Source organism: Misgurnus anguillicaudatus, chromosome 4, assembly GCF_027580225.2.
Source record: "Misgurnus anguillicaudatus chromosome 4, ASM2758022v2, whole genome shotgun sequence".
NCBI classification, from domain to species: domain Eukaryota; kingdom Metazoa; phylum Chordata; class Actinopteri; order Cypriniformes; family Cobitidae; genus Misgurnus; species Misgurnus anguillicaudatus.
In genome coordinates this window covers 20593859-20604350 of record NC_073340.2, presented here as the reverse complement: position 1 = coordinate 20604350, position 10492 = coordinate 20593859, and the positions used below count along the sequence as shown (strand labels likewise).

The 10492-nt window shown below is 37.9% G+C and overlaps 1 long non-coding RNA gene across 1 annotated transcript; it reads left to right on the top strand.

Annotated features, from left to right (window-relative positions):
• The first annotated feature begins 5145 nt into the window (after positions 1–5145).
• On the top strand, positions 5146–8314 carry LOC141363641 (uncharacterized). The gene is made up of 3 exons (XR_012369121.1): positions 5146–5239; positions 5627–5668; positions 8255–8314. It is a non-coding gene; the product is annotated as an uncharacterized lncRNA (long non-coding RNA).
• Positions 8315–10492: the final 2178 nt, after the last annotated feature.

Genomic DNA, 10492 nt, shown 5'->3' with positions numbered 1-10492 from the left:
GTGGTTCTATATGGCCCCTATACGTTTCTACACAGGTGCTTCACTGGTGCTTCACCGGTGCTATATGGCACTAAAAACGGTTCTTCTATGATTACGAGCAAAGAACCACTTTTGGTGCTATATAGCACTGTTTGTTTTTAGAGTGTACTGACGTCATTAAAGCAGGAAGTAGAGGGCTGTAGTCCAAACCGGCCGTTCGCTGTAGGCTTTGAAAGGCGAATTCTATTAAAGAAAATATAAGTTCTGGAAAAGCATCATGTGATCCAACCATTCAGCAGAAATAGGTCTCTATGGGGTGGTCTCCCAGACAGGTATTAGCTTAAACCAGGACTAGGCCTTAGTTTAATTAGGAAATATAACTAGTTTTAACAAACATGCCTTAAAACATTACTGGCATGAGGCAAGAAAAGATGTATTTTAAGATATGTCAGTGCAAGTTGTTTTCAGTTTGGTCAGCTCTTACATTTATTTTATTCTAGGACTAGTCTAATCCCTATCCGGGAAACCGCCACTAAATATAGCCATCCTGTACCTCTGTCCCATGACAGTTTTTGCAGCATCACTCCTCCACCCCATCGCCTCACTCTCTGCTCTATCTCAGTTAAGGAGGAAGGAGTACTCTAATATGCCGAACTCGGAGCCTTGCCCTCAGACAGCTTGCCAAATATGCTTTATTTCATAACTGATTACATACTAATTCTAACTCGTGAAGTATATTAAATCAACCAGCAAACCAAACAAATTAATTGCGAGCTAAGGCTGTCAATGAGGAGCAAAATATAAAAACTAAAAGCTAATGGCAAGCATTCCTCATAGTTATGTCCAATTGAACGAAATACGCTGTTTAACCCAATCTCTAAGGATAATGTTTTATGGATGAATAGTGCATGAGGAAATGAGGAACAGATCTAAACAGGAAGGAATGAGAAGCACAGATGGAGAGTGACAACAACAGAACCTATTACATGGGTTTCTGCTGATGAGTCTGAGGTTATGAGGGAGGGGAATAACTGTGCTTTGGGAAAGATAGGAGTTCGATTTTGCATGACAACAATAAATCCTCATGCAGTGTGGATAATAAGTTAGATGCTATTAGATCAGGCATACACAAAAAGATCAAAAGCCCAATAAAAACCCCAGTGGATGTATTAATTCACATAATAGGAAAATATATGTTCTTTCAGGGCAAATGCAACAAATAATGGTGGAGAAATAAAAAACTTGTTTCTTGCCAGTTTGCATGCACAATAATCTCACATAACAAGTTGAGACACTGATTATAACACATACACTGTAGTTCACATATTTTTCTGTAGCAACATCAAAAGCAATGTATTCCACATGGAAAAATCATCCCATGTCTCCGATGTTTGAATCTGTAATGGAACCATGTGTCACATGGTATTCATAATAAAACAAATTGAGAAAACTTGTATCAGTAAATGCTGAGCAGAATCAAACATGTGCCCCTGCTGAGCCAAAACCTTACGGAAAGTAAAGGGAAATTATACAAAGGCCTGAAAATGCTCCCCCCACCCATTGAATTAGACATCATAATAACATTATTGCTTAACTATAACATCCCTGTGGCTTTATTGTGTGTATGTCAAACGGTTTCATACAGTATCTACTCTCCCTCGACTCTCACATATGCATTATTCAGTCAAGCCTATTGAAAGACTCAAAACAAAAAGATCTCAGTCTCTATGTGCTCTCCAGTTACTCTCACTAAATAATTAAAAAGCATCCAACCGCTCACATGTAAACATACGAAAATATAGAGAAACTGATACAAAAAATAGAGATTGGGAAAAAGACTAACAAAAGGCTTTTAACCATAAGAGAAACTAAATTTAAACCATACATGTGAGCACAGTTTCATATTGAAACTGTCCTGTATGCCATTACAATACAAAATAAAAAAAACACATACAGTTGAGAGACAAAAGAAAAAGAAGCAGATTGTTTGGTTTAAATGCAAAAAAGTTGGTGTATGTTACAATGTCTCATATGGATGTATTTTGGAAGGTTCAGATATTTGGCACATGCAAACATACACCCAAGATCCCTAGGGACAGACTAGCTGTTTGCTGAATGCTGCGCAATGCTTTGTTTATAGTGTGGTGTTTATTGTATCTAAGTGAAGATCATGTGTATTGACACCCTATGTTTTTGGGATTAAAAGTAGGGAGTAGAAACAATGAAAACTGAAAATATAAGATGACATGTATATGCTAGACATGCCTCCATTATGTCTTCATATTCCAAACTCCGTCATGCTACAGTACCGTATTGGGGTGAAAGGTAAGAATGATGTGCATGGGGCCCGAGAATAATTGATGTAAGGGGGCCCAGAATTCTGACCTTGTGTCCAAATATGCTTTTGATAAAATGAGGACTGCAGTCAACAGTACATTTCATGAACAAAAGAAGATTTTTTTAGTTTGGTGCGACAGCTACCAGCTAAATGTCTGGCAGGGGTAACCTTCTACGATCTCCTTAAACTTCTTCCATAAGGCAGAACGAATCCATATTAGGGTCTTTGAGTGCATTTCTCTGTTTTACTATACAATATAATATGCAGTTTGGAAGTAAACATTATTGAATCACGCTGGACATGGTGCGAGACAGGAAAACAGAGATTTAGTTGCATCACTATCTAGATCGGGACTGAAACGCATACAGTTAGTGCTTCCTCAGTTGCCGGTGGTGAGTGCTTTGAGTTTTGAAAGGTCGTTTAGGTGGTTAGATCGAACGCATTAGTCATATGCGGCCTGAGAGAGCACGAACAATGAGATGGCTTTCTCTGTCAGTCTAATTGAAATGAACGCATGGCCATCCATTCATCTCTGGCTGATTGCTCAACCGAGAGTCGGTTGTAGAAAAGGCCACTGGCTCTGGTTCAGTCCGCCGAAGGGTAATACTTTAGCCTAACCTTTTCTTTCTGTAACCAGAGAGGCAAACAGACCCACGAACACTCATCAACTGACAATTTTGCAAGTTATCGTAATTAAACTTGGCTGGCAATTTATGTTATGACCTTTTGAAACAACAAAGAAAGGCAGGTGATGGTGGCAGATGGACTGAAACAGAGAAAAGTAAAGATTTATAATGAACCATTGAGCTCTTAATGTTGATAAGAGAGAAAGGCATCCAGATATATTTATATTTAGTTGACTGTAGTCTGCTGTATACAGACATTAAACTATCAAACCTGTTAAAGACATTTGAAATTACCTAAACAAACACGCCCCTACCCCAGTAGAATCTGAACTTTCTTTTGATAGACCCGCCCCACACCTACACAACCCAGGCAACTTGATTGGCTACAACTGCACTCTTAAAATGGCTGGGTTATTTATTAACCCAAAATGCTGGTTTGAGTCTGTTGGGTTGTTTTGCTGGGTTATTTTTTTACATTTTAAACACTTTTTGGGTAGTTTCAGTTTTCTAGGTGTTGGGTTAAAACTGCTGGGTTGTTTGAAGAGGCTCATGTGCTTCGCGCTCTTGATGTTTGAATGTGCTCAGAAACGGTCGTCGTGAAAGGACAGAGTCACTGGAAGCAGTTGTTTCAACACTCTAAAAAATGCTGGGTTGTTTTTAACCCAGGGCTGGGTCACTATTGGACAGAACACACTGCTGGGTTCAAATGACCCAACTGCTGGGTTATTTCAACATGGTTGATTGACATTAACCCAGCAATGGGGTTAAATCAACCCAGCAGTTGGGTCATTTGAACCCAGCAGTGTGTTCTGTTCAATAGTGACCCAGCCCTGGGTTAAAAACAACCCAGCATTTTTTAGAGTGAAGGTAAGTTTATATGTTTTTGTGAACATTTCATGAATATAAACAAGATTATAACATTTTGCGAGACAGCAACGTGTTAATTTATACAGACTAAGTAAACCCACACAGGCCCCATATGGGCTAGCCCCCATGACTTTGCCCTTTTGGGCCCCATGAGGGTTTTTTTGTGGGCCAACCCACTGTGGGCTTGCCCACAGAAAAACCCAAACAGGGCCCATATGGGCCAGCCCATGCGGGCCCCCTATTACTTTGCCCTTTTGCGCCCCATGAGGTTTTTTGTGGGCCACACAAAACCCCACACAAGCCCCATATTTTCTAGCTAGCCCCCATTATTTTGCCATTTATTCTTGGATCCCTCACATCCAAGTCACCCCATTTTTGAACTTTTGCCATCTGGCTGGCGCTTCAGAGCCGCGAATACCAGAACAGTAAGGCACAAAAACAGTTTCTTCCCCCAGGCAATCTGCCTCATGAACAGTTAAATGTTCCCCACTCGTGCTTATGCAAAAAAAGTGCAATATCCTTATATTTATTTCTTACCCCTCCATTCTAGTACATCCCTGCATCTTATTTAACCCTATTCAATTGTCATTTATAGCACAATTGTTTACACACCTATTTATTTGCCTACAATTTTTGTCTGTGTGTTCAAATTCCTTGTATGTGCAAGCATTCTTGGCAATAAAGCTCTTTCTGATTCTGATTTCTGATTCATTTGTCATAGTAATAATATTTTTTTAAATATTTGAATTATTAAAATAAGTATAATTATTATTAAATTATTACAATAATTATCATTGGTTGTTATTATCTTAGCAGATCATTTCCTTTTGATGTTAATTGTTGTTGTTAAATCAAAAACCATAGTTACTACACTTTTGCTATAATAAAACCATTTTTATAAATTTTTATGAAGGTCTGTCCATTTAGAACAAAATGTGCATGCATGTTTATGTAGAAATAATTGAACACACCCCCGGATAAGGATCTTAAAAGCTATGCTTTAAAGCACAACATTTCTGTTTATTTTAATATAATAAATATTTAATGTTAAACAAGTTTTAATTTTCAGTCTGTCTGAACGCAATGCTTCGCTATGAGAAGCACTTTCTTTACCATCTTTATTGTTTTTTAACATGTTGTCTTTTGTTATGTGTTATTAGGCATGTCGACTTCATGAAGCGCTGCGAGAACCCACATCATACGTTGATGACGTCAACGTATCGCGAGACTGAGTCGAGAAATTACACGTAGAGGTCTAATTTCGAATCGCTCTCGCGGTACATTGACGTCATCATCCTGTCAGCGCCGCATGAAGTCGAACACACCTATTATTTGCGGGCACGCGCCTCTGTCTTCGTGAGTTCAAAAAACTGAATTTAACCGATGTTTACCTCAGACGACAGTTTTCGTTTCTGTGATGAATTCTGAGGTAAGTTTTCATTAAATCCTGGTTACTTCATTAAAATAAGTTCACAGTAATGTTAATTTTGTTGTTAGTAATTCGATATGACTAAAATATTATTAACTTTAATGTTTACTGTTGATTCAAGCTGTTAATTTGACTGACCTCGTGATGTAGCTATGAGCTAATGTAGAGCAGATCTTTTATGTGTCTTTAGTTTCTATAAAATGTGTTTTACATTGTTTAGTTAATTATTACGCAGGTTATTATTCAATGTAGGGTTTTTACGCGTAAATAATAATGTTATAACTTAACTTACAGTACGGGCACACAGTTTACACTAGAAGAATTTAAACAGAAGCCATCAATTCTGCATTAATAACTATTGTACTTTTATGTTCACTTTTCTTTCAGGTAATTTTCTTGTTGTGTTTGATGTTTTCCATTGGCTGAAGAGTAAGTATTACTTTGTTTGTATTTGCACCCAAAATAAATGGGTCAAAATAAGTGCTCAAAACGCTCTCCTCAATACAATTCAATTCAATTCAATTCAATTAAGCAATATCGCTCGAGTAGGAGTGTGATATAGCTCTATATCATCACAGCCGTGATGATATAGAGCTATATCACACGACTCCGAGAGCGATATTGCTTTTATACAACAGTTCAACGGCACACGTTTGAAAAACGAAAACTAGAAAACAACAACGGAGTTATTTTAAAAGCCTCTTTGTTTGAGAACTACTTCTTCCGCCACGGATTTGAGGGCGGCCAGAATGACAGGTAATACTTTCGGCTGCTTTGAATCTCATAACAACTCAATGGACGGAAAAGCCGTTACTTTATATTACCGTTTCTTGGTCACAAAGTGTAGTTTTAAGATTAGTTCAGTCGAGAATGTATATGTATTATATTTAAATCTGCAGTCGATTAGTAAAGATAGCGCCTGTTTGAACGTTTGCTTAGTTAGATTCGGTACGAATGAGAACCAAAGCATGAGCGGACGTCAGTGTTCACTCGCCCCGCTGACCACCGCCCTCTCTGGGCTACATCTCTGATAGGGATTCCCTGGCTCTCATGTTGGCCTTGTTTGTTTATGATCGTCAAAATGAGATCAAATCAGCAGTATTAGGTGTCATGATCAAACTATTACTTGTTTTTTTATTCATATTTAGTGTCTTTTGTGTTGTTATTGTTTTGGCGCGAGGTAAAAGTTAATAAAACTATACTTGTATAACGTTACTATTGCTTTCTCATTTATTCTTAACGCGATACGAGCACTCGATTATTATTATTAAACTTTGTTATTGTCAGTACTATATAAAACCGTTTTTTATAAGTATCAGAGAGATGTTTTTGCATGCTGCTTATAAATATATCAGTGGCGATATCTCATAACATGTTTTAATAGTCACGTCACGATAAAGTTAAATGATCAATGTCCACATTTAAGAGGTGCTGTGCTTACCTGCAGTTCCACAGTGTTTTCGCGTTCTGATAAGAGATATAGCTCCAGAAAAAAACGAGTGTTTATATTCCTCTTTCCAAGTGTTAATCGTTCACACGATGTGACAAGACATTACTACCATTAACTTTAACGTAACATCCAAGAGCGATGATCTTTGACGGAATAATAACTTCCGATTGGGGATTCACAGACTGATTTATGAGCTAGTGAACTAATGAGTGAACGGAGAGTGTTTAAAAACAGGGCGTCTGTGATTTTCCATTCAGAGATGAGCCTGTTTAGGACCTCCATTCACTAGGTGGCGGAATGATACGAAAGGTGAAGTGGTTACAGTCCCGTTATCAGCACAATATCGCATAGCTCTTAGCCAATCAGATTCGAGAACCAGAAAGAACTGTTGTATAATTTTATTTATATAGCGCTTTTCACAAGTGTTAATTGTTGCAAAGCAGCTTTACATGAGAAGATGTAGAGGAGAACACAGAAAATCAATAGATAATATAAGAAGTAGAGATAGCGACTAAGGTTAAACCTTACAGGCGAGCATATTAATAATGTAACGTATACAGTAAAGTGCTAAGTTAAGCCAAAGTTGGCTTAACTTAGCAATGGATACATAAAAATATAACTACAAAATATTAACTACAACTAAATAGTCAGAGCTCAATTTGACTTGATGTAAGTTACACCTCAGTCCCATATCATGTATTAGATGATGACTATCGTTTTAATAAAAAAAAAATTTCTTTCATCATTTTATATTTTATTGTGCTCAAGGTCAGAACACAGCTCATTCACCCAAATCAAATAGTGACTCGCTGATTAATATCCATCAGCTTTCTGCAATAAAATCCTAAAGATGTACTCTTAAACAAAGACAATTATAAGATCATCCGTTTGGATCCAGTTAAAGCAATAAAACCTACTTGAAATACTTGGTAAGAAAAACTAGTGCAGTATTGTATAAGTTATAGTATCTTAGCACTTATCTTATTATTGCTACCTTAAAGCTCACATAAAACACCACAAACTGTTTCTGCTAATGTTAAAGGAGTAGTTCACTCAAAAATGGTCCCCATTGACTTGACCATAGTAATTTTTCCAACTATGAAAATTCAATGGGCCCCATTTTAAGAATGGACTACTCCTGTAATCTTATATACCTATAGAGTAGTATTGCGCCCTTCAAATATATAAAGACCTTTTAGTTTTATCAGACTTATAAAAGACAGATCAGCTGTACGGATTCTTTAGGCATAAATCCGGGCGGGAGCAAATGTAAGTCCCTTTGCTTACATTTACAAGTATACATTTACTTATATATGCTACACCAATGTTATCTTGCACTGAACGATTTCTTATATATATATAGCTTAGACTTTAAGCACATAATAACTAGGTCTCAAATCAAGCATTTGAAGTATTTTAATAATTGGGGCTAAAAACAATGTTAAAATGTAGAAAACCCCTTTTATAATTAGTAACCTACTTGGATTAATCATGATTAACTTTTTGTAAAAAAAAAACTTGTTTTAATGTTGATGTTTATATTGTTTTTTTATGTTTTCACTTAGATGCTGTGACAAAAAAGCAACCAGGACACCACATCTGCAGTGACAGAGAGCAGGATGGGGAGGAATCAGAAGGACCAGAAGATAATATCAACTGTCATAATTTGCCCAATGTGCCCACAGCAAGCCCACACTTTGCCCAATGTGCCCACAGTAAGCCCACACTTTTCCCACAGTTATCCCACACTTTGCCCATTGTGCCCACAGTAAGCCCACACTTTGCCCACAGTTATCCCACACTTTACCCAATGTGCCCACAGTAAGCCCACACTTTTCCCACAGTTATTCCACACTTTGCCCAATATGCCCACAGAAAGCCCACACTTTGCTCAATGTGCCCACAGTAAACCAACACTTTGCCCACACTTTGCCCAATGTGCCCACAGTAAGCCCACACTTTGCCCACAGTTAGCCCACACTTTACCCAATGTGCCCACATTAAACCCACACTTTGCCCAATGTGCCCACACTTTACCCAATGTGCCCACAGTAAGCCCACACTTTGCCACAGTTAGCCCACGCTTTGCCCAATGTGCTTTGGGCTGTCCCACTGTGGGCCCGCTACCGGCGTGAAATGTGGGGCACGTTTGGTGGGACAGCCCACACCCAGCCCACACTTTGGGCTGTCCCACTGGGGCCCCATAGTGTGGGGCCCACACGTGCCCCACATTTCACGTCGGTAGTGGCGCCCACAGGGGCAGCCTGCTGTGGGCCCCAATTTTTTGCACGCAGTGGCCCCACCTGGGGCCCAATGGGACATGTTTGCTGGGAAGCAGCACATTCACTTCACAGTATGGCAGGTAACGCGTCGATAAATGAAAACGAAACAGCGTTTCCAAGAAATGGTGTCTTGTATGTATATTGCTTGTTCCTCTCTTTTAAAATGAAACAATAATTTAAGTGTTTGGACATGAACTTGAAAATATAAACGTATTTGTCACCAAGACGGAGGCTACGTGGAAGTGACTATCGGTTAACAAACATGTATATGTGTTATATGAAATTAGATGTGTTATTGAGTCATATTTAGTTACTATTTTATATTCATTTCATAATATTTTTGGGTTGTCTCCTGTGATTTCAAATTTATATTGACCAACCCTCTGACCTGTGGCTGATACTGTAACAGAGATGTTATGTTTTTAGCAGAGATCAGATGTGATGTTGTTTTCCAATTCTTTTTTTAGAGTGTGCAGAGTTTTAACGTCCATCCATTGATGAGGCTAGCAAGACGTTCATACAACTTCAGCCAGTAAGTATAACATTTAATAATTCCTATTTAAAATGTATTGGGAATGTCTTAATTATCTGCTACATTTTAGTTCTGCAGCACTTTATTGTTTATAGTCATATCATCCTATTTGTCAGTCTGTGTGGTTTGCAGCCTTTGTTGTTGGCACAACAGTTAAAGGAGTGTAACACCAAAGTCTTATGCAAACCGATGACAGGCCATTGCATTTTTGGAAAAAAAATCTCACACGTGGTGGTAATGCGGCCAGGGATGTAAAAGAAAGCCTTATAATTTTTATAAAATGTATAATTCACTTGGCCCACATGGTTTTCTGAATACTTAAATCTGATAATTCAGTTCAGACCACTAAAAGTTTTTTCCTCTTTTGTAGATTGCAACAAATGTGGTGGAATTTCTTCTCTGGACAGAATCCTCGAAACCCTTTCCTTTCGTCCTGGCCATGGGAAACATGCAGCAGATCTCTCAATCTTTTTTCTCAATCAGTCTCTCTCAATACGGAAGTGACTTAAACTGCAATTCGGCCAAGATGGCGATGGCACGCACCGCCTACTTTAAGCTTCAAAAGTGCTCTTCACAAACCAATGGGTGACGTCACAGACACTACTTGCATATTTTTTACAGTCTCTGGTTTAAAGGCATTTTAAGTGCTTGAAAATAAATACCCCAGGCAATGTGCTTCTATGGGAATTCCTGTAGTCTGTCATTTTTCAAATGGATGAGTCCTTGTACATGTTTGTTCGAGACGAGTAACTTTAATAAATGAAGAATTTTTAGTGAAATACATTCCATTCTGTGAAACTTAAAACATTTGTTCTGTAAAAAACTTTACACATCTATGAATGATTTTACTTTTAATTTAACAATTACATTGTTTCTTTTCTTACACTGCTGTAGTTTTGTTTATGTACATTACAGTATTTCATTTATATACTGTAAAATTACAAATTCTGTCTTAAATTCAAACAAATTGATTCCACCTGTTACATTGT